Source organism: Gopherus evgoodei, chromosome 22 (genome assembly GCF_007399415.2).
Source record: "Gopherus evgoodei ecotype Sinaloan lineage chromosome 22, rGopEvg1_v1.p, whole genome shotgun sequence".
Taxonomy (NCBI): domain Eukaryota; kingdom Metazoa; phylum Chordata; order Testudines; family Testudinidae; genus Gopherus; species Gopherus evgoodei.
In genome coordinates this window covers 14,713,053-14,740,424 of record NC_044343.1, presented here as the reverse complement: position 1 = coordinate 14,740,424, position 27,372 = coordinate 14,713,053, and the positions used below count along the sequence as shown (strand labels likewise).

At 54.0% G+C, this 27,372-nt stretch overlaps 1 protein-coding gene across 2 annotated transcripts in view; it reads right to left on the bottom strand.

Moving 5' to 3' along the window:
- CTXN1 (cortexin 1) overlaps positions 1 to 27,372 on the bottom strand; it is a 35,468-nt gene that overhangs the window by 3,774 nt on the left and 4,322 nt on the right. The window contains exon 1 of one of the 2 annotated variants that reach the window (XM_030540493.1): positions 22,911 to 23,036. The exons of the other annotated variant lie outside the window; for it this stretch is intronic. The gene's annotated coding sequence lies outside the window, so the exon portion shown is untranslated. Of the gene's footprint in view, positions 1 to 22,910; positions 23,037 to 27,372 lie in introns of those variants that run through there. 2 annotated transcript variants of the gene reach the window in all.

Here is a 27,372-nt window from a genome sequence, read left to right as displayed (position 1 = left end):
CCCTCTGGTCCAGCCAGGCTGTGCATGGGCCACAGGTGATGGAGAAACTTGCCCCCATGTGGCTGTGCAGGGGCGGCTTACAGCAGCCCCCTGGTCCCCACACACTCTGCGGAGCTGTGCCCTCCTGCTGGGTCCAGAGGAGGAGGAGGGGCCATGGCTGCCTCCCGTCCACACCAGCCTATGGCCTGGGGCTGGTGCCAGGGGAGCAACCTGTGCCACTCAACAGCTGGGGAAAGTTGTGCAACCCCAGTGCACGGGGAGGCACTAGGACTAGGCCAGCTCCACCTGCCCTTCAGCCCCCACCCCTCCATTCAAGGCTGGTGGCTGAAGGCCACGCTTGGGCCCTCTGTGTCTGAGCGTTTGTGCTCCCTCCTTGTGCATCTCTAAACAAGCGGAAGAACCTGGATCCCGCTGCCTGCTCCATGCAAAGTGATAGAGAAGCTGGGGTCACTCTGGTCCAGTGAACTGGGCAGGCCCCAGTTGGGGATTGGTCCTGCTTTGAGCAGATGGTTGGACGAGATGACCTCCTGAGGTCCCTTCCAACCGTGAGAGTCTATGATTCTATGAATAGCCACCCCCTCCCCGGCTGGGAAGCTTCGGGGGCACGGTCCCTTGGCTACCCTGGGTCAGGAAATGTCTAATAACAAACCAACGAAGGGCAGCAGCATCTGGGGGCGAGGGGGGCGGGGGGGTAGGAGAGATAAGAAAGTGGCTCGGTGTCCAGGCCAGAGCCGTAGAACTACCCAGATGTTATCCAACTCCACCGTGGAGCAGGGTAGCACAGCAAGCCAGGCCAGGCTGCTGCTGGAAGGAGCCGCTCACCCCTGGGGCAGGGGGCTTCCAGACCCTTTGCTCTGTCAGCAGAAGGGAAGGTTTTCTCCTCAAGAGACCCTTGCCCCATGCTCCTTGAAGTACCAGCTTTACTGTGTAACTGTCCCCATAGGGCCTGGGCAGCATGACACGGGGGTTTAGATGCCTCCAGGCACAGAGAGGGACCTAGTGGGACTGTCACAAGCACCCAAGCAGGTTAGGGCCCTGGCAGGCTTTGAAGCCAATGGGATGTAGGCACCTATCTGTGCACAGCCGCCCTGCGCTACTGGACAGGCTCTGCAGGGGCCATGGAGCAGAATCACTCCTTCGCCGTCCCCACAGCAGAGCAAATGCCATGCTGCAGGCCAGTCTCCTGCCTGGGCCGTTCCCTTGCTGGCCCACCAGTCATGGGACACCTGGCAGCCCCGGAACCAGGCCTGGGCAAGTCTTGGGATTAGAGTGTCACATCTAAGCCCAAGGTTAGTGCCACAGGGGCTGAGGCGCACAGTCCTTCGAACCCCGGGGAGCTTCCAGCCCCATCTGCTGCTGAGATCAGCCGGGCTCAGCCCAGAGTGGCTAAGCTAGGCATGGATGGGCGCATGCCCCATGGGGACTGTGCCGTGCATGGCTTTCTCCCCATTCCTAGCTCCACTTCTGAAGCTTTGACCCAAGCCTGGAATACGTTAGCTGGCAAGAGGCTAAGACACTAGTGATGGGAGATGCTAGGTTGGAGTTACTGCTGGAAAGCAGCCCCTAGGCTTGCACTGGGGCTTGGGCCGCTTAGTGACAGAAATGATGGCTCTGGATTTATGCAGAAGGCACCTGGATTCCCCAGCAAGAAGCCCTGGCAGATGCCCAGCCACACAAGTAGTCCATTTCCTAGACACTACTGTGCTAATAAGTGATGGTCACATAAACACCACCCTATACCGGAAACCCACTGACCACTATACTTACCTACATGCCTCCAGCTTCCATCCAGGACACACCACATGCTCCATTGTCTACAGCCAAGCTCTAAGATACAACCGCATTTACTCCAATCCCTCAGACAGAGACACCTACAAGATCTCTATCAAGCATTCTTAAAACTACAATACCCACCCGCTGAAGTGAAAAAATAGATTGATAGAGCCAGAAGGGTACCCAGAAGCCACCTACTACAGGATAGGCCCAACAAAGAAAATAACAGAACGCGACTAGCCATCACCTCCAGCCCCCAACTAAAACCTCTCCAGCGCATCATCAAAGATCTACAACCTATCCTTAAAGATGATCCCTCACTCTCACAGATCTTGGGAGACAGGCCAGTACTCGCTTACAGACAACCCCCCAACCTGAAGCAAATACTCACCAGCAACCGCACACCATACAACAAAAACACTAACCCAGGAACCTATCCTTGCAACAAAGCTTGATGCCAGCTCTGTCCACATATCTATTCAAGTGACACCATCATAGGACCTAATCACATCAGCCACACCATCAGGGGCTCTTTAACCTGCACATCTACCAACGTGATATATGCCATTATGTGCCAGCAATGCCCCTCTGCCATGTACATTGGCCAAACTGGACAGTCTCTATGCAAAAGAATAAATGGACACAAATCTGACATCAGGAATCATAACATTCAAAAACCAGTGGGAGACACTTCAACCTCTCTAACCACTCAGTGACAAACTTGAAGATGGCAATTTTGCCACAAAAAAAGTCAAAAACAGACTCCAAAGAGAGACTTCTGAACTTGAATTAATATGCAAATTAGATACAATTAACTCAGGCCTAAACAGAGACTGGGAATGGTTGAGTCATTACACTAATTCAATCTATTTCCCTATGTTAAGTTCTCCTCACACCTTCTATGGGTCATCTCAATTATCACTTCAAAAGTTGTTTTTCTCCTGCTGACATAGCTCATCTCAATTGATTAGACTCTTCCTGTTGGTATGCATACTTCCACCTTTTCATGTTCTTTGTATGTATAAACATCTCCTCTCTGTGTGTTCCATTCTGTGCATCCGAAGAAGTGAGCTGTAGCTCACAAAAGCTCATGCTGAAATAAATTTGTTAGTCTCTAAGGTGCCATAAGTACTCCTGTTCTTACTGCGTGGGAAGGACATGCTGGCCTGCTGGCAGCCCCGTGCTGGAAGTCACCCTTGGGGGTTCATTCCAGGGGACTCTGCACCACGGTGTCTCTGCTGAAGGGAGCAGCCGCCACTGGAATTCACACGGGGCAAGCGTGTTAATCGTCAGCTACTTCATATGAGGGGCTGTAATTAATGGAGGTCTCCACAGTCAGTTGCTGCCCAGCCCATGTGTGGTGCTCAGGCAGCGCAGGATCGAAGCCAGGTGAGAAGACAGAGCCAGCATTAGCTGGCCGGAAGCAGGCTGAGCCTGGCCCTGAGTTCGAGGCATTATTCTGCCCTTGGCAGCCTGCACCTCAGGGTTCAGTCCCCTGCTTCCTCAGCACCCCGGAGGCAACACAGTGGACCCCAAGGGGGGAGGGAGTCGCAGGGCTGCCGAGAGCAGGTTCGGACCCCGTGAAAAAATTTTTCGGACCCCCCAGCAAGGGTTGACCAGCTAAACAGGGCCAATGAAGCCAGGGAAGCCAGGCCCCGGTAATTTGTACTGGCTTCCCCCCCTCTCGTCGGCCCTGGGAAGTCACCCAGCAAAGAAGCAATCCAATATCCTCCTAGTGTAGGGCACACAAGGCAGGGAAAGCATCTACCTTACCCCTTGCGAGCACCAGGGAGCGCTCACTGCAAGAGGGCCTGGATACAGGGGAGTTGGGGTCCGGGGTCCCCAACACACACAGACCCAGGGCAGGGGCTGAAACTGCTCAAGGCCCAAGTCGAGGGGCAGGGGCCTGGGTCTCACCTACCCAGTCCAAGAGGGAGAACGGGGACCTGTTTTCTCCCCACAGAAGCTTTGGGGAAGGCTAATGCCCCCCACAACATTTCCCCTTTTTCTCCTCCTTTCCCTCCTGCTATCAGACCCTGAGACTTGGCTTCTCCGCCCCACCTGGCAGAACGAGCCTTAGGAGCAGTGCCCCATGGGGGCTCTCAAGAGGTGAGCAGGATGGTCTCCTGCCTTTCAGTTCACCTCTGCTCTGGCCCATCTGCCCTCTCACCCCTGCCTTCCTGTTCGCTCTCTGCCCCCTTTGCCCCCCAGACAGAAGGGCTGAAGGCCTGTGTAGGGTGGGGAGGGCTCAGTTCTCTCTGCAGGGCCCCAGTCCCACCTGCGACACTGACCCACGCCCCTTCCAGAGGGATCCTGAACACAGGGACAGCCGCACACTGTCCCCCACGCCCCTCATAGAGGATCCCAGCTGCTCATCGCAGTGTACGTGCTGCCCTCCCCCACTGCACACCACCACCCAGACACCTGCAGATCCCACTGCTGCCAGCCTGGATCCCATCCCATCCCTCAGTACCATGCTGAGGGGAAGGGGGCTGAGTCCTGCGGAGCTGACGGGTGGGGGAGGGGAGTTACTCAGCACCCACAGGCAGCCAAGCAGGCACCTCACGCTTTCTAAAACACAAGCCCAGATTTCCAGAGCTCCAAGCGAGCGGAGGATGTGACGGGAATGTCTCCCTGACAACGTGTGTGTCAGCCTCATGACTGATCCCACACACACAGAGCCAGCCCTGAACCAAACCCAGAATCACCAGCACCTGCCTGTGCAGGACTCCACCACCACTCCCAGCCTGGCTCCCGCTCTAAGGAACAGACTCCTGTAATCATTGCTCCTGGGACAGCCCTGTGCAGCCAGCGGGGATGAGCCGCAACTGAACTGCTCCTGCAAAGTCAGGCACTGATCCCAGACACTGGCTTGCGAGTGACCCTCAACAGCCTGGGAGACTGCAGTGGCTGATGCTGCAGCATGCTGAGTTCCCCCAGATGTGCTCCAAGCCCCCCTGCTCCCAGGGATCTGTGCAGAACAGCCCACCACCCTGTGCACTCAGTTCTTAGCCAGGTTGTACAGACTGGGAAACTGAGGCCCAGCCAGCCTTCCCCCCGGGCCCAAGGGAGTTGGTATCACAATGAGGTGGAACACATGTGTCCTGATTGCCACAGGACCACTCTGCTCGCCACACACGTTCCCCAAATCAAACCGCTTTTACCTTTTAACACAGGACATCCCCAGGGCCACAATGAAAGGGCCAAGCAACTGGGGTGGCTCCAGGCCCCTCGAGGAGAACGTGTAAACCCTCCAGCCGGGCACTGTGCTCGGCCGGGCCTAGGAAGCAGCACTCTCCTAGAGCCTTGTCCCACTTCCACAGGCCCCTGCAGCTTCCTGCTCCACCTCATTCAGCTCATTCTGTATCAAATGACTGGCTGCTAGATAATATGGCAATTTTTAAAAGGTGATCTCAGAAATGATCTCAGCAATTACAGGCCAGTAAGCCTGACTTAAGTACTGGGCAAACCGGTTGAAACTATAGTAAAGAACAAAATTGTCAGACACATAAATGAATATAATTTGTTGGGGAGAGTCAACATGGTTTTTGTAAAGGGAAATCATGTCTCACCAATCTACTAGAATTCTTGAGGGGGTCAACAAGTATGTGGACAAGAGGGAGCCAGTGGATACAGTGTATTTAGATTTTCAGAAAGCTTTTGACAAGGTCCCTCACCAAAGGCTCTTATACAGAGTAAGCAGTCATGGGATAAGAAGGAAGGTTCTCTCATGGATTGGTAACTGGTTAAAAGATAGGAAACAAAGGGTAGGAATAAATGGTCAGTTTTCAGAATGGAGAGAGAGAAATAGTGGGATCTCCCAGGGATCTGTACTGGGCCCAGTCCTATTCAACATATTCATAAATGATCTGGAAAAAGGGATAAACAGTGAGGTGGCAAAATTTGCAGGTGATACAAAACTACTAAATATAGTCAAGTCCCAGGCAGACTGCGAAGAGCTACAAAAGGATCTCTCAAAACTGGGTGACTGGGAAACAAAATGGCAGATGAAATTCAATGCTGATAAATGCAAAGTGATACACATTGGAAAACATAATCCCAACTATACGTATGTAAGCAGAGTCAGGATAAGCTCTACACTGACATCTGGTGGAAAGAATTTCAGAGAGGTATTTGTATAGGCACGCCTACCCTATCCCAGACTGCCAAGCTGTGGGACTGCTTGGTGACAAATTGCTCACCCTCAGTTGGGTGGTACTTGCTAGACAAGAGACATGGGTTCCAAAACCCAGTGAATTGAGAGAGGCTGGGGACAGGTATCTGTGTCTGGTGGTGCAGTCTCTTTGCGGAGCCAGAAGCACCAGTTCTAGCCCCTCCTCTCTCCACTGTGGAATGTCAGAGTTGATTTTTTTATTCCCTTAAGAATCTAAATACAGGTTACTGAGCTGAAATCACTTTGGGCTAATGGTGCACTAGCACTGGGGCTCCCCTACTATGAGCTGGAATCACTAAGAGCTGAAAATCACTAAAAAGCCAAAATCACTGAGCTGAGAGCACTGAGTACTGTGCTAACTAGTGGAGAGCCCAAAGCTATACTGTGGAACAAAGCTGCTGGCGGAGTGGAGCAGTTTGTGGGGATGGCTGGAGCGGATCATGGGACAGCTGGTGGCAGCGGAGCGGCTGGCAGAGCGGAGTAGCTGTGAGACGGGTGGAGTGGCCCACAGAGCGAGCAGAGCCGAGCAGTTTGCAGGGACAACTGGAGCAGCTCACAGGACAGCTGGTGGAGCAGAGCAGCTGGCGGAGCGGAGCAGTTCTGAGGACGGCTGGAGGAGCAGAGTGGAGTGGCTGGTAAAGTGGAGCAGTTCGTGGAGAAGGCGGAAGCAGAACCCATGGAGAGGCAGGGTAGTTGGCCCCCCGGACCACATAAGGTGCCCCTTTCTACAAGGCTGGGGGGGGAGACCTCTGCAGATAGACTCTCGAACTTTGGGGCTGCACTGACCCAGGACAGAGACTTTTGGGACTGTGGGTGATTTGGGGGTTGCTGGACTCAAGAGCCCAGGAAAGAGGACACGGCCCAATTTCCTGGGGTGGGTCTTTGCTCACAGTTGGGTCTATGAACTCTAGTTGAGGTGTTTTTCCCAATTTAGTGTTTGTTGTTTATCTCATGTATTAAACCTTTTCTGCTACACCGAGACTCTGTGCTTGCGAGAGGGGAAGCATTGCCTCTTTGAGGCGCCTAGGGGTGTGTGTAAGATTTTCCCAGGTCACGGGGTGGGGGCTCGAGCTGGTTTGGCATTGGGTTATTGAAACGGAACCCCTGGATACTGAACCCGGCCCTTGTTGCTGCCAACTCAGAGGGGCAGAAGGGTTACATTTTGGGGGCTCGTCCAGGATATCCTAGGTCAGTACCCCTCGCAAGCACATTTTGAGTGATCCATTGAATTGGGAAAACCCCTAATTACCTTGTTGTTTTTGATCTGTTGTATTGGGAAAAGATTAGAGTTTGTGTAATGGCCCTACACTTGTTAGAGGATTGGTGCAAGGGGATGAATATTGACCCTAGGAACTGTCTTCTGGTAACGGGGGTGCTGGAGGCAGTCGATGAGAGCTCAATAGAACCTATCTTAAGGTCATCCACTGAGTACCTGTGTAAGTGCAAAATGCGTGGGCGCATTTTTGTGAGGGAAGAGAGCGCTTTTGCTGTATTGTGTGAGCTGCCCTCGGCTGTGGACTCTCTACAGGTTCCAGGCACGATAGCAGTGGATGATGGTGAGTGGAAGGTAATAACCACTGGGAGCCAGCCCTCACCAGCCCCTACTGCTGATGTAGAGTTTTTAAAGAAAATGTCAGACTTTTTGGGGAAAGAGGGAAAAACTTTGGCTGATATGCCGGGTCTGTTGGGCCTTAAGCTGAGAGCCCCACAACAGGAGACTGCTCCTTCACCTGATGAGTGGGTCAAGGCTTTGGGGCAAGCATTAGGGAAGGTCATGCCACCCCACCCCGAGTCAAGCCCCTATCGTAAACTGAGGTTGTTTTCTGGGGGTCCCACCCCAATACCTGGGGAGGAAGCATTTGAACCCTGGCTGGAGCAAACCACAGAGATGCTGCAGGAGTGGGCGGTGCCTGAGGCTGAAAAGAGAAGGCGATTAGTAGAGTGTCTCAGGGGGCCAGCTCTAGATGTGATTCGCACCCTGAAGCTCGGTAACCCTGGGGTCAAGGTGAGGGACTGCCTAGAGGCCCTGGACCATGCCTTTGGGAGAACTGAGGGTTCAGAGGATGTTTATTGCAAATTCCTCAATGCTAGGCAACAAAAGGGAGAGAAGGTTTCTGCCTATGTCCAAAGATTGGAGAAATTATTACAGAGAGCCATCATGAGGGGAGCAGTAGCCGTTGAGCAAATGGACCGGACTAGATTGGCTCAGATTGTGAGAGGAATTCAATATCAGAACCCAATCCTTCTCCACCTTCGATTAAGGGAACGGCAAGATAATCCACCAAGTTACTCTCGCCTGATAAAAGAGGTCCGAGAAGAAGAAAAGAGGCAGGCAGCTGGCGAGGTTTGGGAGGTGCAGCAACACCAAGCAACTGGCACCACATCCACACGGACACCCAAGGCACTAATGGTGAATCCTCAAGAGGAACTTACTCAGCGAGTGCAGGCCTTGACACAGAAAGTGACTGAACTAGAGAGTACCCTCGATTCAGCAAAGACTTCAAGGTGCAAGGAACCCTCTGCTACCATGGTCCAGAGGACTACGTTTAGAACATCTGCACCCCCTCGACAGCAAGGGAAAGGACAATCCTTCTTCTGCTACCGGTGTGGCCAGAGTGGGCACATTGCTGCAAGGTGTCAGAATGCAGAGAATCCCATGCTGGTATATCAAAAGCTGAGGACCACCTGGGGAAAGCCGGGAAACGGCCCCAGGGCCTGGGAAGGGAGCCGCCTAGGCCTGCAGGATGCAGAGGCTCCCCTGGAAGGAACCATGCGGCCCGAATCCCCCCAGGATTGATAGGACCCCGAGCAGAGGTCACTGTAAAGGTTGAAGGGACAGAATGTAGAGCAGTGCTTGACACTGGATCCCAGGTGACTATCATATTCCAGTCTTTCTACCAGCAGATGCTTGGGCATCTGCCTATACGGCCCCTGACAGGGCTTGGCCTATGTGGCCTCAGCATGGATGAATACCCTTATCAGGGCTATGTCATAGTACACCTGGAATTCCCAGAAGAGATTGCTGGGGTAAGACAGGAGGTGGACACTGCTGCTTTAATATGCCCTGACCCCAAAGGAGCCTCTGATGTGTCTGTGCTAATAGGGACCAACTCCAGCCTCTTTAGGATACTGGCCGATTACTGCAGACAGCAAGCAGGAGACCAATATCTGAACACGGTGGTGATACACACACACTGTGCCGCGGCTTACAGAAAAATTGAGGACACAAGAAAAGTGATGCCTGATTTGCCAGTCGGAGCACTGAGGTATGTGGGCCCGGTCCCTTTAGTGGTGCCTGCCATGTCAGAAAAGGAGGTGATTGTCAGGAGTACCTGCCTAAAAGGCAGTAAGGGAACATTAGCTGTGGTAGAGCAGCCAACCCAGGGAGGGCTCCCAGAAGGAGTGCTGGTTCTCAGTGGAGTCATAACCCTACCTGCTGAAGCCCAGGAGGAGGTGACGATACTGGTTGCTAATGAAACACGCCGTGATGTGTTTGTAAAACCAGGGCAGAAGATTGCAGACATCTTTGAGCCTGAAAGCATTGTGAGACCCCAGTGTGAAGCTGAAGTTCCAATGATAGACCCTGCGAAGTTTGACTTCGGGGACTCACCGCTGTCTGAGGAGTGGAAGGATCGCCTGAGGAAGAAGCTTTGCGAGAGATCCAAGGTGTTCTCACTACATGAGTGGGACGTGGGATGTGCAAAGGGAGTGGAACACCATATCAGGCTACAAGATCCCCGACCCTTCAGGGAGAGGTCTAGGAGGACTGCCCTCTCTGAGATGGAAGACGTGCGCCATCATCTTCAAGAGCTGATCGCGAATGGTATCATCACAGAGTCACGAAGCCCCTATGCCTCACCCATTGTGGTCGTTCGTAAGAAGAGTGGAAAAATCCGGATGTGTATTGACTACCGCACCCTAAACAGGCGCACTACAGTTGATCAATACACCATGCCTCGAGTACAAGATGCCTTGGACTGTTTGCTGGGTAGTCAGTGGTTCTCTATGTTGGATCTTCGGAGTGGATACTACCAGATCCCTCTGGGAGAAGAGGATAAGGAGAAGACAGCCTTCATCTGCCCGTTAGGGTTCTACCAGTTCGAACGCATGCCACAAGGGATTTCTGGGGCCCCTGCCACATTTCAACGACTTATGGAAAAAGTCGTGGGAGACATGAATTTACTGCAGGTGTTAGTTTACTTGGATGACCTGATTGTGTTTGGAAGAACCCTGGAGGAACATGAAGAAAGACTTCTTAAAGTGCTCGACAGGTTGGAGGCATACGGTTTGAAGCTTTCAATTGATAAATGCCAGTTCTGCCAAACCTCAGTGAAATATGTAGGTCACATCGTGTCCCAAGAGGGTGTGAGTACTGACCCTGATAAAATAGAAGCACTCACTACCTGGCCACGTCCCATTAACTACAGAGAACTCAAGACGTTTCTTGGATTTAGTGGTTACTACCGCAGATTTGTGAAGAACTATGCTACGATTGCAAAACCTCTGAATGATCTTATAAGGGGATACCAGTCCAACAAGAACAAATCTAAGACCCAGAATAAGCGGAGGCCTCCAAAGCCTCCTTTGCAGAGACACTATGGCCCCTTCGAACCATTTGGGCCGCGGTGGGAAGAAAGATGTGAGAGAGCTTTTCGGGAAATCATTACTCGCTTAACTCATGCTCCCATCCTAGTCTTTGCTGACCCAAGCAAACCGTTTATCCTGCATACTGATGCCAGTTTGGAGGGTCTGGGAGCAGTACTGTATCAGGAAGTGGAAGGCAAACGCAAACCAGTAGCCTTTGCCAGCCAAGGACTGTCTGACAGTGAAACTCGCTACCCCATCCACAAGCTGGAGTTCTTGGCCTTGAAATGGGCCATCACTGAGAAATTTCGAGACTACTTGTACGGTACTCAGTTCCAAGTGTGGACAGACAACAACCCACTGACCTATGTGTTAACAAGTGCTAAATTGGATGCTACAGGCCAGAGATGGGTGGCTGCCTTGGCTAGCTATGAGTTCAGCATTCAATACCGATCGGGGAGGAGCAATGTAGATGCAGATGCCTTGTCCAGACGTCCGCAGGCACCTGACATTGCTGTGATACCCACGGATGGCGTGAGAGCTATCTGCAGTGTGAGTCGCCGAGAGCCGGAGGCCCCTGAGAGCCTTCATGGATGTGTTGCTGAAGCTTTGGGCCTGCCCTCTGAATGCGTGCCTTCTGCTTCAGTGAACTATATTGCTTTGGACCAATCTCCCTTGCCCATGCTCAATGCAGCTGACTGGCAGGAAGCCCAGCTGCAAGATATTGACATTTGTGATACACTACTTGCCAAAAGAGAGGGGCGAGGCCCAGCTGAGGTTGTCCCACCTACCCCAGAGGGTAAACTACTATTGAGAGAATGGACCAAACTGAAACTGATTCAGGGAGTGCTACACCGCGTGACCACAGACCCTCTACAAAAGCAACGGAATCAACTAGTGCCGCCAAAAGAGTACAGAGCCCTGGCCATGAGGGCCCTGCAAGATGATTTTGGACATTTAGGGATGGAGAGGACCCTGGAACTTATCCGTAGTAGGTTCTATTGGCCTCGGATGGCCGAAGATGTTCGCAGAAAATGTGACACCTGCGCTCGATGTGTTCAAAGGAAAACTTTGCCCACAAGGGCCGCATATCTGAAGAACATCACCAGCAACAAACCTCTGGAGCTGGTTTGCATTGATTTCTTGTCCTTAGAAGTAGACAAGAGGAATATTGGGAACATTCTAGTAGTGACCGATCATTATATGCGATATGCGCAGGCATACCCCACACGTGATCAGAAGGCCACTACCGTCGCTCGAGTACTGTGGGAAAAATATTTCTCAGTTTATGGATTCCCAGCCCGGATACACTCGGATCAGGGACAAGACTTTGAGAGTCACCTTCTGAAGGAGGTGCTGAGGATAGCAGGAATTAAAAAGTCAAGGACAACGCCTTATCACCCACAGGGTGATCCTCAGCCAGAGAGGTTCAACCGAACCCTGTTAGATATGTTAGGGACTTTGCGGCCCGAGCAGAAGGCAACCTGGAGCCAACATGTCGCATTTCTAGTGCACGCCTACAACGCCACAAAGAACGACGCTACGGGAGTCACCCCATATCTCTTAATGTTTGGGCGAGAACCAAGATTACCCATAGACCTGTGCTTTGGTGTATCCGAGGATGGAGACAGCTATGACACTCACCAGCAATATCTATCCCGACTACGAGAAAAGCTGCGGGATGCTTATCACTTAGCTACATCTGCAGCTCAGAAGAATGCAGGCCACAACAAACATCGATATGATGCTAGGGTACGTCTGCAAGAGCTCCAGCCAGGAGACAGAGTCCTGCTGCAAAATTTGGGTATTGCTGGCAAACACAAGATAGCTGACAGGTGGAAGGCAATACCTTACCTAGTGATGGAAAAGCTAGGAGACCTGCCGGTTTATAAGATCAAACCTGAAGAGGGTACAGGGCAGACCAAGACCGTGCACAGAAACCTTTTGCTCCCTGTGGGGGAATTGGTAGGCAGCCCTTATGAGATTGGCCACAACCGGGCAACTGAGCAGAACGAAGGTGCTGTGCCAAAGCCGCCTTCCAACGTGGACAGCCGGCTCCCTGCAGCTAACCTACCTCTACTCAGCACATCTGAGAGTGAGTCTGAGGAGGAAGACACAACCATGGTGTATCCTGGGATGAAGACAAGATTTCAGTCTCGATCCACTGAATCAGAAGAGAGCACATCCTCTTCCACCCTAAACCCTATGGCAGAAGTATTTAGGCCCATTCCTGACATCCCTGAGCCACTGGTGGGACCCCCGTGTAATGACTTACACAGACTATTGGACAGTGGTGATGTACAGATGGAGGATGTCCAGAGCACCTGCGACCCTCCACTGTTAGAACTAGAAATGCAGGGGCCTATGCCAGTACCCGAGGGGAACTCACAGGAAACCTCCCCATCCGTCACTCAAGAGGATGTCCCCGCTATCATAGCAACAGAGATTCTCAATAGGCGAGACAGGGTAATAAGACCAGTGAAACGGTTAACTTATGATGCACCTGGGGTGATTAGTGAGGAGCCTATACATTTAGCACACAGGTTTGTGAAAGCGAAAGTGGGCTATCTAATGCCTTTTGGAGGGGACCAATAAGTTGGTATAGTAGGGAATGTGATTTGTCGGGACGACAAATTCTTGGCTGGGGGGAGGATGTAAGCAGAGTCAGGATAAGCTCTACCCTGACATCTGGTGGAAAGAAGTTCAGAGAGTGTATTTGCATAGGCACATCCACCCTATCCCAGACTGCCAAGCTGTGGGACTGCTTGGTGACAAATTGCTCACGCTCAGTTGGGTGGTACTTGCTAGACAAGGGACATGGGTTCCAAAACCCAGAGAATAGAGAGAGAGAGAGAGAGAGAGAGGGAGAGGGAGAGGGAGAGGGAGAGGGAGAGGGAGAGGGAGAGGGAGAGGGGCTGGTGACAGGTATCTGTACCTGGTGGTGCAGTCTCCTTGCGGAGCCAGAAGCACCAGTTGCATCTCCTCCTCTCTCCACTGTGGAATGTCAGAGTTGATTTTTTTATTCCCTTAAGAATTTAAATACAGGTTACTGAGCTGAAATCACTTTGGGCTAATGGTGCACTAGCACTGGGGCTCCCCTACTATGAGCTGGAATCACTAAGAGCTGAAAATCACTAAAAAGCCAAAATCACTGAGCTGAGAGCACTGAGTACTGTGCTAACTAGTGGAGAGCCCAAAGCTATACTGTGGAACAAAGCTGCTGGCGGAGTGGAGCAGTTTGTGGGGACGGCTGGAGAGGATCACGGGACAGCTGGTGGCAGTGGAGCGGCTGGCAGAGCGGAGTAGCTGTGAGACGGGTGGAGTGGCCCACAGAGCGAGCAGAGCCGAGCAGTTTGCAGGGACAACTGGAGCAGCTCACAGGACAGCTGGTGGAGCAGAGCAGCTGGCGGAGCGGAGCAGTTCTGAGGACGGCTGGAGGAGCAGAGTGGAGTGGCTGGTAAGCGGAGCAGTTCGTGGAGAAGGCGGAAGCAGAACCCACGGAGAGGCAGGGCAGTTGGCCCCCCGGACCACGTAAGGTGTCCCTTTCTACCAGGCTGGGGGGGGGAGACCTCTGCAGATAGACTCTCGAACTTTGGGGCTGCACTGACCCAGGACAGAGACTTTTGGGACTGTGGGTGATTTGGGGGTTGCTGGACTCAAGAGCCCAGGAAAGAGGACACAGCCCAATTTCCTGGGGTGGGTCTTTGCTCACGGTTTGATCTATGAACTCTAGTTGAGGTGTTTTTCCCAATTTAGTGTTTGTTGTTTATCTCATGTATTAAACCTTTTCTGCTACACCGAGACTCTGTGCTTGCGAGAGGGGAAGCATTGCCTCTTTGAGGTGCCTAGGGGTGTGTGTAAGATTTTCCCAGGTCACTGGGTGGGGGCTCGAGCTGGTTTGGCATTGGGTTATTGAAACGGAACCCCTGGATACTGAACCCGGCCCTTGTTGCTGCCAGCTCAGAGGGGCAGAAGGGTTATACGTATAACATGGTGGGGTCTAAATTAGCTGTTACCACTCAAGAAAGAGATCTTGGAGTCATGGTGGATAGTTCTCTGAAAACATCCACTCAATGTGCAGCGGCCTTAGGTGCCAACTTCTGCTGGGGCCGGTGGGTACTCGACTCCCCTCTGCCCCTGACTCCACCCTGGCCCTGCCCCCTCCCGCACCTGCTCTGCCCCCATTCCAATCCCCTTCCCCAAAGTCCCTGCCCCTATTCCAACCCCTTCCCCAAATCCTCGCCCCAGCCCCACCTCTTCCCCTGAGCGTGCCACATTCCCACTGCTTCCTACTCCCTCCCAGAGCTTGTTACACTGCAAAACAGCTGTTTTGCGGCAGCAAGTACTGAGAGGAGAAGTGGGGATGTGGTGTGCTCAGGGGAGAAGGGTGAGGTGAGGTGAGGTGAGGCAGGGGGGATGGAGAGCCAATTTTTCCCCCTGGGTGCTGCAGGCCCAGAGCACCTACAGAGTCGGCGCCTATGGCAGCGGCAGTGAAAAAAGCAAACAGAATGTTGGGAATCATTAGGAAAGGGATAGATAATAAGACAGAAAATATCATATTTCCTCTATATAAATCCATGGTATGTCCACATCTTGAATACTGTGTGCAGATGTGTTTTGAGATGGTCGTCCCCATCTCAAAAAAGATATATTGGAACTGGAAAAGGTTCAGAAAAGGGCAACAAAAATTATTAGGGGTATGGAACGGCTGCCGTTTGAGGGGAGATTAATAAGACTGGGATTTTTCAGCTTGGAAAAAAGATGACTAAGGGGGGATACGACAGAGGTTTATAAAATCATGACTGCTGTGGAGTAAGTAAATAAGGAAGTGTTACTTACTCCTTCTCGTAACACAAAAACTAGAGGTCACCACATGAAATTAATAGGCAGCAGATTTAAAACAAACAAAAGGAAGTGTTTCTTCACACAACGCACAGTCAACCTGTGGAACTCCTTGCCAGAGGATGTTGTGAAGGCCAAGACTATAAAAGGATTAAAAAAAGAACTGGGTGAGTTCATGGAGGGTAGGTCCATCTGTTTGCCAGAAGCTGGGAATGGGTGATGGGATGGATCACTTGATTAGCTGTTCTGTTCATTCCCTGTAGGGCACCTGGCATTGGCCACTGTCGGTAGACAGGATACTGGGCTAGATGGACCTTTGGTCTGATCCAGTCTGGCCGTTCTTATTTTCTGTTCTCACTGTGGGTTTCTGCGCAGCATTTCCCTTCTCAGAGCCATGTAGGCCTTGGTGCCCCCACTCGGCCTTTCTTTGTCACCATCCCTCCATTCCTGCACTTGCCCAGCTCCACCATGTGCTCCTGGCACGAGAAATCTGTTGGGGCCTCTCATGGTGCTGGATCTGGTTCCCTGACATCTTCTCACCTGGCCCCTCTGAGTGCCTCCCATCTGGACTGAAGTGACAGTCTCAGCCCTGGACTCTCACCTTTCTCCTGGTTGCAGGCTTGGTTTGGTTCAGTTCGTGGTGTGGGCTTCCCATCTAGGCTCAGGGTGAGTGTGGTCTCCTCTGGGATGCAGTCCCATCACCATGAGCGGGGCAGCCTCAGTGTCCTGGGGCCCTGGCTGGCAGGCTGCTGTGCTCGCGCAGCACACGGTGGGCCATTAGGCATCTGAGCCCCATGCATGGGAAGATGGGATCAGGAGGGCAGGCTGGCCTTTGGCGTGGGGAACCCCTCCCCCCCGCCATGCAAGCTCTCCTGCATTCCTGTCCTCCCCCCTCCTCTCCTCCTGTCAGCCCTGGATGACGTTCTGCCATCACCAGACAGTGCCCTGTGCTCTGGAGGGGGCTGCTCCACACCCCCCTGGGCCCAAGTGCCTCAGTCTGCAGCCTCGCCCCCTACGTGGGCTGTTTGTGAAGTCAGCACCTCAGGCCTGGGCGTTCACAGGGGCGTAGGAGAGACCAGCGTGGCCGCTGAAGGAGTCATCTTCCTTAGCAACCCATTTCCAGCAGGCAGTGCCAGAGCTGCTGATGCCGGAGCGCCCTGTGTGCTCTGCCCAGGCAGGGATTCAGCCTCCCAGCGGCTGAGGAGCTACAAGTTTCATTGCAGAGGAAAGATGAAATCGCGGCTCAGTTAACTCCTGCCTCCCTGGCATGGAACCAGCTGGCCAAGCCCTGCAGAGCAAACCGGCAGCTACCCCTGCCCCCGGTATGGCGAAGGGCAGGAGGAGGAGCCTGCACATCTTCAGTGACGCAGATCCTGGCATGAAGGAAAAGGGGATGGCGGACATCATGTGCAATGCCTGCCATGCAGCTGGGAGCGGGCTGCCCCATGTGCACAGACAGCTCTGCTGGGCCACAGACAATGCAAGATCTCAGTAGTTCCTGACCCATGGGGGACGTCCATGAGACAGGAACTTGGGTAACCCTGCCCCATGGAGTTCCTCCAGGCAAGTACCTGGGGGCCTCTTCCACTCCATTGCTCTGAAAGCTCATTAGAGGTCACTGCCCCTTTAGGGGGCTCAGGGCACCAGGCCTGGCAAAGCAGAGAGCTGTGGGCGCTAGCCCTGGGGCATCCCGAACAGCCTTTAGTCCTTTATTTGCACACTAGAAACAGGGAAGAGTGCAACGTGTCTGGCCCACTGTAGCAAAGGGCTGCATGGCTGGGATCCGGGCGCTGTGCCCATTAGCCAGACAAAATTAGGAGATATTTTTAAATATAACTTGGGAGGTTCTGTTTCTTTGCTTTTGACTTTCAGAGCCCTTAGGGGGCCAGGTGTTCCCAGCCACATGGGCTAGCGAATTCCTTTGCTTTATGAAAGTTGAGAGTTTCCCGGAATCCCCCGACTCTAGGAGCTGGGGCTTTAAGTGAAACCTCAAATCCTGTGAGGTTTGCAATAAAATTGCAAGTGCTGGCCATGCTGAGCTGTTTGGCTCAAGCCCATTGTTAGTTTGTAGCGGTTCCAAGAGCAAACACATTGAAACGCTTGCCCTGCCCACGCGTAGGCTGTCTCTCCAGTTGCTCTCTCCTTTCTGTGTGTTGTATTTTCTATTATTTGTGGTAGAGAACAATATGGTCAGTGCATTATTGATCCCCTGGTTTGCTATTACTCCAGGGCTCCCTCCTGGGTCTCCGCCATCTGCTTGTTCCAACATTCTGAGGTCCACCCAGCCCAGACTTGGATGCAGACAGAATTGCCTCTGCTTCCCCCAGTGCTGGTGATGAAGTGGCAGAGTTGTACTCAGAGCCTCTCCCCTTAAAGACCTTCCTCACTGACTCCTCTGGGAGTGACCCATGCAGCCTCATGTCGCCCAGGAGGAGCGGTGGGCGCCCTGTGAGCACTGCTGGCCTTGCTTCAGGGAGAGCTGCCACCTGTGGCTGGGGAAACGTGCTCAGTGAGTAGCAGGAAGCAAAACTAAGCAGAGTGTCACAAAGAGCAGGCTGTGGGGACACACCCCATGCATTCCCAGTGCAAGGGGCCCCCAGCCAGGGGACAGGCTGGGACTGGCCCCTGCCGAGAAGTGGTGGGAGTGACTGGAGCTGGCAGTGGGCACTCATCCAGTAAGGAGAGCCCCCACGGGCAGTGAAGCACCACATTGCCCCAGCACAGGCCAGAGCCTCCAAGGGAGACAGTGTGGCCCAGTGAGTAGAGCACCAAACAGTGACTCAGGAGAATGGGGCTTTGTGCCCTGTTCTACCACTGCTCTGCTGGGTGACTTTGGGCAAGTCACTGCCACGACTGTGCCTCAGTTTCCCCATCAGTAACATGGGGCTAATGACACTGCCCTCTTTGTGTGGCACTCTGATGAAGAGTGCGCTCTCGCAGCTTGGGATGAGACGGCAGAGCTGCTGACTGCCCAACAGCACAGGCATTGCTGCAAAGTCCCAGTGCAGGCTGGGCCCTGGCAGTGCGGAATGGCTCCCCCGCCCAATCCCTGCATGGTTTGCACCCAGCCGCAGCATAGAGGTGCCCTGAGTAAGCAGAGCTGCCCAGGCCCTTCATGCCCACAACCTCCTGTGCTAGGAGGAGCTGATGAATGGGAACCAGCCAGCATGGGGGCTGGGCAAACAGGGAACCCAGTTCTTCTAGCCACGCTCCCTTCCCCAGCCGCACCCCTCTACAGGGCTGCAAGGGAGCTACCCCCTGTCCCCGGGAACCCCAATTGCAGGACTCCTTTGGGCAGCGATGCTGCACAGGGGCCACATGGAAACAGAGAGCCAGGCCCTCAGCAGCACGTGGGACCTGGTTCCCATTATTCGCCTAACACTGGGCTAACTCTGATGAACAGAGACCCATCCCTGCTAAGCGGAGCTAGCGGTCGTCTCCCTCCTCAAACCACAGTTACTACACACAGGCATCTCTGCTCAGCAAGGATCTCCCCCGCATTCCCAGCATCACTGGAGACATGCTGCTTTTCTCATACGGGGCAGAGAATCGGCTCTTAATTTGCAGGGAATTTTTAACAGACTCAGCTCAATAAAGCAGTTAATGAATTCGGCAGTTATTTAAAAAATATTTGATTGACTTTTGTTAAGATTCATGTTCCCTTAGCAACTAAAAAAATATCTCTCTGTGAGATGTCAATTGCTTAATAGGGACAGAATTCAGTTAAAAAGGAAACTGATTCTTGTTAACATTCAGCGACACTGAAGGGATATTTTGGAGGAGCAGAAACATGAATTCAGTGTTCAATCGGAGAATGAAGAGTTATTGAAAAAGCTATCAAATTGGCTATACTAAGGTAGGCTCGATATGGGAAGTCACAGATGGACAGACGGATGGGCAGACACACGTGGACTGCAATGTTCACTCCGAGTTTTCAGCAGCCTCCTACAGCTCTCTGCCCTGACCCTGCACCGCCCTGTGCTGCGGGGAGGGTTCACAAGATCTACAGGCAATTCTGCTGAGCTGGGGACAAGCCCTGGGGCAGTTGAGGAGCAGCCCAGTACACTGGCAGGACTACCCCCCCAGACCCTCTCTCGCAGACGGGGTTTCTGTGGGGTCTGAGGGAGGAAGGCTGATGGCTCAGGTTAAACCCACAGGGGAGATTTCTGGGGCCAGCAGGAGGAATTATCGCCGTGTCCAGACTGTGCCACTTTGGGCCCAGTGGTGCCCTCACAGGGAGCGTCCTGGGGTCAGGGGCTATATTGAGCCACAGGACAGCACACCTGAGCCCTCCCCACCTGGCCATGCCTGGTGCCCCCAAGGCACAGCTCTCCTGGGCTGCCCAGACATCTGTCCACCAAGCACCCCCTGGATGAAAGGGGCTGCGCCTGCAGGTTTGTCGGGAGCTCTTCCCACTGCACCTCCCCTCATTCCCGGACCACACAGGTCACTGGGGGAATCATGTGGGGAGGGGTGGGGGGTTGGCAAAAGAGCAGGTTTCCCCCTCGGCCAGAGCTGACTGGAGGTTTGGCCCTGGGGAGACAGAGACAAACAGCCCAGGAGATCTCCAGGAGCAGCTTTTGGCCCAGTCTCTAGCCCAGCTTCAGTGAGCTCCACGCTCAGGGCCTGATCCTGCCAGGGCATTGGCTACATGGAGTCAATGGAGCAGAAGCTCCCAGCCCACACACTGAGAGTCCTCAGGGGCTGGGTTTAGCTCTGGCTTCGATTTCCCTTCACTCTCATAGCGTTACTAGTAAATCTTAGGCTCTTTGCGATTCACCAGCCATTGGGACCAGGAGCCAGTACATTTATATGGGCATGCACCAATAATGTCCAAAGTGGAGTACATCTGAATATGGAAAAGCAGTTCCGATAACAGTCGCTAGCCAGAACAACGTGTGTCACTCCTGTCCTCGCATTAACAATCCTCATTTGACAAGTTGTGGGAAATAAATGTCTCGGTGTTTCGATTCTCATGATTTACAGAGGAATCATCACCCTGAAGAATATGCATCCAAAATGCTTTACATCGACTGTCATTTGCAGCCAGGTGATACCACACAGTTTGTGCTTTCTTTAGCTGGCTGGCTGAGACGACAGTTCCAGCCATGTGCTGATTGAAGCACTGGAGGCCAACTAGAGAGACAGTGTAACCCACAGGAGATCACAGCTGAACGTTTCTCTTGTAGCCTGGCCATGGAGCGTTGTGAGGTTATAGCTCCTTGGAGAGATCTTCCTGAAACACCCGGTGTCTCTGGTAGCTGGGATCATCCTGGAAACCTCCAGTGTTCAGCGGACTGGTTAAAAATGACTGTTCTGTCCCCAAGAATAGCCAGCCAGTGAAGAGATTTAATGCTAGGCATTGTCAAAGTGCCGGTGTTCAGAGTCAGGGCATGACCCTGCCGGCGCCTCCTCTGCATCAGCTGGAATTTAAGGGCACTTGATTCTCACAGGCTAAGGCCCTGCATGACACTGGTTGTTAACATCTGGTCTCTTGTTGCATTGTGCGTCTCTACTAAGAGCCTCAGCACGCTTGCAAACGTCATAGGAAACAACCCCCTGCTCAGAACGCAGGGAAACAAGGGCTCGTGTCTAGCAGGCAAGTTCTTAGGGCAGAAGACACTAAATAGAAAGGTGGACTGGGTCGCTTCAAACCGCAGCAGACAAGCTGTCCCCCATGCACACCCCCAAAACTGAACCCACTCGCTGTGCCTCTCTGGCTGTCCAAGGCCCTCCTGCCCGGAGCTGCAGCTGGCTTGTGCGTTTCTGGAACGCATGTCCCCATGCATGGCTCTATTGTATTACCCTAGAGCATCAGTCATTCAAATCTTACAGGATTTTAGATTTCTTGTTTCAGTAAACGTTGCTGCTGATGCCAACGAACGAATGAATCCCAGCGGGTTACTGGGTGGCTGCCAGTGTAAATACAACCTCTGCCATGCCAGCATCACAGCAAATTGAGAGATTAATGGAAAGCACACAGTACATGCCATAGCTTAGAGAGCAATAGTTATCGAACTGCGTAGAAAGCTCTAGTGCACCCCAGTGGGCATTTCCTTCACGTATAACCTACTTTTGCACAGGGGGACTCACTGCCACAAGATGTTCTTACATCCCAGACCAGCCCTGCCCCAGCGGAGGGGAGGTGGCAATCACAGTTGGCAGATGTAACCCTCCCTCCCATGCACAGTCCCACAGGAGGTAGGGGGGCAAGCTGGAGGTACCAGCTTTTGGAGGAGGTTTAGTTCCTGCCTTTAGTAACAACTGCGTGTGGTTCCAGCTGGAGCTGACCCTCTGCTTCACTCTCTGTCTGAATGCCATCTAGTCTTACTTTGCACCAGGGCAAAGTTGCCAGGATTCACCCAAAGGTGGTGGCAGTTCAGTGGTAGGTGAGGTAAGTGACATCCCTAGTGGAAATCCCATTTGCAAAATATGCCCCCACATTTTTGCGGCCAAAGCAGAACTGACCACCCCTTCCACAGAGCACCTGACCAGTCGGGAATGCCAGACTGCCCACCAGTTGGTGCCACCCTGGCCTGCATCAGGCATCCTTGTTTACACCAGAGCCACTCAGACCCATGGCATTTCACACTCACTTTGCACTGGTGCAAACAGCAACCCAAGGTACTGGCCAGGGCAGAATTGGGCCCCGCCCCCAACCCCCTGCTTTGAATACTCCTGCTCCAAACTGTGCCCCTGGATACTGTGCTCTGTGGCCTTCCTTGTCCTGCTGCCAGCACCAGCCTCTAGTGATCCTGCCTGGCCTCCTTGGACCCCAGAGATCAAAGGTCACTTTGTGGGTCCCTGGCCCACAGCCTGCCCCTCCCCCTGGGTCTCCAGTCCCCTCTGCTGCCGCCAGCCCTTCTGGCATCTCTGACACAGCAACTCCACTGCATTTCCCTTCTGCCTGTGGCACACAAGGGAACGTCTAACCTGCGGCAGGACGGGGCAGGAGACAGGGCGGGGGCGGGAGCCCTCTGCTGTGCTGCCATCACACACCGTCTATCGCGTCACTGGCTGCCTCTCTGAGCTCCATGCAGAACTGGCCCTCGACAACTGGCCCTCCCTGCTGGTTTCCTGGACGATGGTGCCGTGCCCTGTCGCGCTCAGGACCAGGTGATGCTTCGACCCAAGAAGAGGGAAAATCTCCCAGACTCAGGTAGCGAAGGAGCTGGTGCAGCCCAGGCACAGCCCCGGGCGGTCAGACCCCAGCTCGCACTGGGCAGGAAGCAGCCCATGCTCAGAGTTCAGCCCATGTGACCCAGGCACTGGCACCATCCTGTCATCCACATGCACATGGGCAGTGCAAGCGACATGCAAGCAGTGGCGCCTTGGCCCCAGCCCTAGACGCAGAGCTCTGCCCCGTTCTGCCCTGCAGGCTGCATAGGCGAGTTTGCCGTTCAGAATCAACGAGGCACAGTCACAAGAGAACCGCTGAGCCCGCCCAACGCTCCCAGGCCTGGCAGCGTAAGGCAGGGGCCCCTCGCAAGGAACTGCCCTGAAACACTGTCCCGCCCTCCCCTGCAAACACAGGTACCTGCCTGGCACCGGGGGGGCAGCCCCTCACGCCCAGCGACTCCCGACTGCGCTGCTTGTCATCTCGGGGGAAGGAGCCGAGTCGCTCCTGGAGAGGGAGAGCGCAGGGAGGCAGCTGCTTGCTGCTCGCTCGCTCTGGAGCAGGTTCCTATGGCGATGCAGAATCAATTACAATAAAAGGTGGAGCGCAGTAGTCGGAGCCAAAACAACTCCTCATTGGCAGCCGGGGGAACCCAGCCCAGCAGGGGCGTTCGGAGCTTCTGGGGCCAGCCTGGGCCTGGATCTGGCCCTGCTCTGCGAGGCCGCTCGGCTCGCTCTCCCACAGCTTGAGGGGCAGCGCACAAACCCTTCCAATGGGCCACATCTTTGTCTGCACCTCCCGCTCACCATAGGGCTGCACCAGGCCCGTGGGCCGTATGGGCACTGCCTTCTCCTTGCCCGTTTGCTGCCCCCTGCACTCCTTGAGTGGGGATGGAGCACAGTCCCTCAGGGCTCGCGTCAGAGCTCTCATTCGTACACAACAGAGGCAGCAACATGCCAAGCTCCACATGCACATTTCTGCAGCTCCCGCCCCCCCGAGGGAGCTCTGTCTCCCCAGCCTGCCCCCAAGGAGCCACTTGTCTGTCTGTCACATCTGTGATATGGGGTCTCCTTTGCCAGTAACCACACCAGGCCCCCACCCGGCCACTGGGCAGTGAGAGGGGAGAGTCAGTCGGAGCGTGCCAGGGCCAGGCCTGCAGCATTGCCAGCTCCAGGGCTCCACGTGCTCCTGCGCACTCCCCCATGCTCGCCATTCTCCCAGCCCAGGCCCCAGGGTCACTGTGAGCTTCTGCTGCACCCCAAGTACGGCCTGGCTCCACCTCGGCAGGGCAGCCCATAGCTGCCCCGCCCCTCGTTTCACAGGCTCCTGGGAGAGTCCAGCAGGCAGACGCAGCACACGGAAAAGCAGCAAACCCCCCAGGAGCCTGGCACCAAACCCGAAAGCAAGGCAATCTCGCCTGGCAGTGGGATTCTGCTTGGACATGACACCAGCTCTCCTGCATGCCCAGAGTGTGCAGCTGGGGGCTCCCTGCTTCCTACAGTGCTGGTGTGAGCACTCTGCCACATTGCACAGAGTCTGGGCCAAACTCCAGGGGATTCAGAGCCAAGCCCCTGAGCAGGTCTGGGGTTGGGGCTGATGTCACAGCACAGGTCAGGGTGCAGGCCTCAGGCTGGGTTAAGCTGCAGCCAGGGAAGGGGGGGGATAGGAGAATGGTACATCGGAAGGGTGTAAACCCCAGAGATGGAGGCAGAGGTGAAAGTAAGCTGGTACAGTCCAGTCCGGCTTACCGGCAAAGAGCCAGTATGCCGTGCCGGACCGCACCAGCTTTGGTGGCGGGGATTTAAAGGGCTCTGGGCTCCCCACCACAGCGGGCAGCCCAAAGCCCTTTGAATCCTGCCTGTGGCTCCGGCAGCTGGGCTGGGGCCAGGATTTAAATGGCTCAGAGCTCCCATGGCTGCGGGCATCCCAGAGCCCTTTAATCCCGCCTGCGGCTCCAGCAGCCGGGCTGGGGCTGGATTTAAAGGGCTCAGAGCTCCTGCGGCTGCGGGGAGCCCAGAAACCCTTTAAATCCAGTTCATGGCTCCGGCAGCCGGAGCTTCGGTGAGGATTTAAAGGGCTTAGGGCTCCACAGCAGCCGGAGCCCCGGGCCCTTTAATTTGCCCCTGAGCCCCGGGGGCTCCCAGCCACCTCTGCAGCTGGGAGCCCCAGGTTGATTTAAAGGTCCTGTGGCTCCCAACCACAGCCAGTGCTCCAGGGCCTTTAAATCTTGAGAGGCCACACCTCTTCCAATTGAGGCCACGCCTCTTCTGGTTGAGGCCACACACCCCTCAGGACTCCGGCTGTACCGGTATGTCCCATAAGTTACTTTCACTCCTGGACGAAGGAGAGTGATTCTGGGAGGCAGAAGAGATTGTACCTGGGAGCCAGGGGGACAAGTGAGGCAGGATGTCAGTGAGATGGCTCTGGAGGGAAGTGTTGGGAGCTGGGCAGTTTAAATTAAGCCTGAGCACAGCATTAGAAACAGACTGACAGGGCTAAATGGACTTATCTCTACAGATCTGGAAGGGAAAAGCTCTGTGCCCCATTCCCTGAGTCTGCCAGCCACACACCTGCCCAGTTCAGAGGGTGTCCTGCATGTTCTAGACCCCGTTCCCAAACCAGGAGCTAGAAGTTGCACAGAGAAACAGGTTCACCAGCCCCATCAGCGTGAGATGCAGCAAGCAGTGCAGGGCCATAAACACACCCATTGCATTGCAGTGCTCACTAGGAATGCTAGCACTTGCTGACACGATGTGGACACTCAGCAGCGTCCCTGAAGAGGGGTTATGAGCTTAGAAGGGCTGAGCAGCCACAGGAACTGGAACGGCCTCTGTGCACATTTCACCCAGCCTCAGCATTCCACCAGGACTGCCTCTGCTGTTGCTTCTGTTGAGCAGCAGGATTTTTCACGTGCAGGGCCAGGGGTGCTGGAACAACGTGTATAGTGGGGTGCTGAGAGCCCTTGAACCAAACTGTAAACTCTGTACAGAATGGAAACTACACCAATCCAGGGGCTCCGGCAGCACCCCCAGCACCCCTAGTTCCATGTGCAGGGTCCTGGACAGCTTTAGAATCCTGACCCACACGGGGGTGCCAAGGGGAAGACCTCATGTCTCCATGTGTTCACAGGACTTTTGTAAAGTGGATTCTTAAGGGGCACCGCTAAGCCTTCTAACTTTGTGCTGGTGCTGCTGTGAAAACCCTGACATGCTCTGAACAAAGGACACTCTTGGTGTAAAGGTTATAATGGTTCCTTCTTGTTCCTGCCGTTCAGTGTTTCGGCATGAGCAGTGCTAGAGACGTGGTGATGAGCGCTGAGCGACAGCTCGCCATCTGAACCGCAACTAAAGTGACGATCTCAAGCGAAATGGCCTTTCAGGGCAAACAACCTTGGATGTCGACTTTTCATGTTGCTTTCTAAGTTGCCATATGAAAGAGGAAGACGATTATTTTTACTCAGTTTTAGAAAATTACATTATAAAATATTCACCCTGCCACAATTACTAATATACATGAAACCAGCCTACTTTACAAACGTTCCGAGCAGTAAGGATAGCACCAGGACAGTATAATTACAATCCAAAGTATTTAAAGTCCTTGCACTGTTCAGTACGCCTCAGCACGATGCCCATCCCGCAATAAGGTGATTCATCATAAATATCTGGAAATTTCCTGAAAGATCCATCTTATCTGTTAATTGAAATGATGTTCTTGAAAGGGGCCCATGCAATATGTACTCAGGCTTAATTAGTGCTGGCTGTGGTAACACGCCAGGCGTGCTAATGGCTTCCTTACAAAATTAATAGTGAGACCTTAGTAATCATCTGCCTGCTGTAGGGGCTGGGAGACATGAACAGCTGGATATGGCTCATGGAATGCAAGAATGGCCAGACCGGCCTCTGCCTACACTCTTAGAATCTGGAGGTTGCAATACGGAAATATACGCCAGGACCGCAGATCCTGCACAGCCAATAGGAGAACTCATGTGAGTAAAGACCCTGGCACTGGTGTGTGCAGGGCTGGGTTTATTTCTGCAAAACCCTTAGGGGATACTTGCCCACCACCAAAATAGAGCTCTCTCTGAGGCAGAGTGTGGCAGCCCTTTGCCAAGAGTCCAGTTCAGCCACACCCAGATATGGAATCTTTACAGAAAGCTGCCCCTACATAGCTAAAATCCCATCCCCCACCTCCATCCCGGGCTGCACAGAGATCGACTATTTGCAGCTGAGCTGCCCTCCTAATCTGGAGTTTTTATATATGAATCAACTATGTCCCCCAAGCCCCCGGGCAGCTACGTCTCAGCTGCCTCCCCCTGGCTGGGGCAGTGGTGATGGAGTCTGTCGTAGAGCCAGACATTGCCCCCGTTCGAGAGCAGACAGGGTTACAGGGAGGTGCAGAGATGTCCATGTGCACTCGACAGCCAGGGTTTTGCAAGCTCTCCACCGCCTGCTCTCCTCATGTGGCTCAGTGACTGGGCATCGTCCCAGGTGCAGCAGGGGCTCAGTACTGTTGTCTCCATCACTGGCATCACAGAGCCTTGTCATGCGTGAACTGAGGGGACTTCCACTCCAGCTCCCTGACGCCTTGAATTACTTATGTTCATCTCCCCTCCACTCCCCTGGCCTGACACCAGGATATTGGCTGTGAGATGACAATCCGTTTCCCAGGGTGCAGACTGATGGCAGGAAGAAGCTGTGTCTTGCTCCAGCCTATCCCCCGGGCAGGGTCCGGCAGCCTGGCTACATTCCTACTGACCAGGCAGGGTCCGGCAGCCCGGCTCCATCCCTACCGACCGGGCAGGGTCCGGCAGCCCGGCTCCATCCCTACCGACCAAGCTCCATCCCTACCGACCGGGCAGGGTCCGGCAGCCCAGCTCCATCCC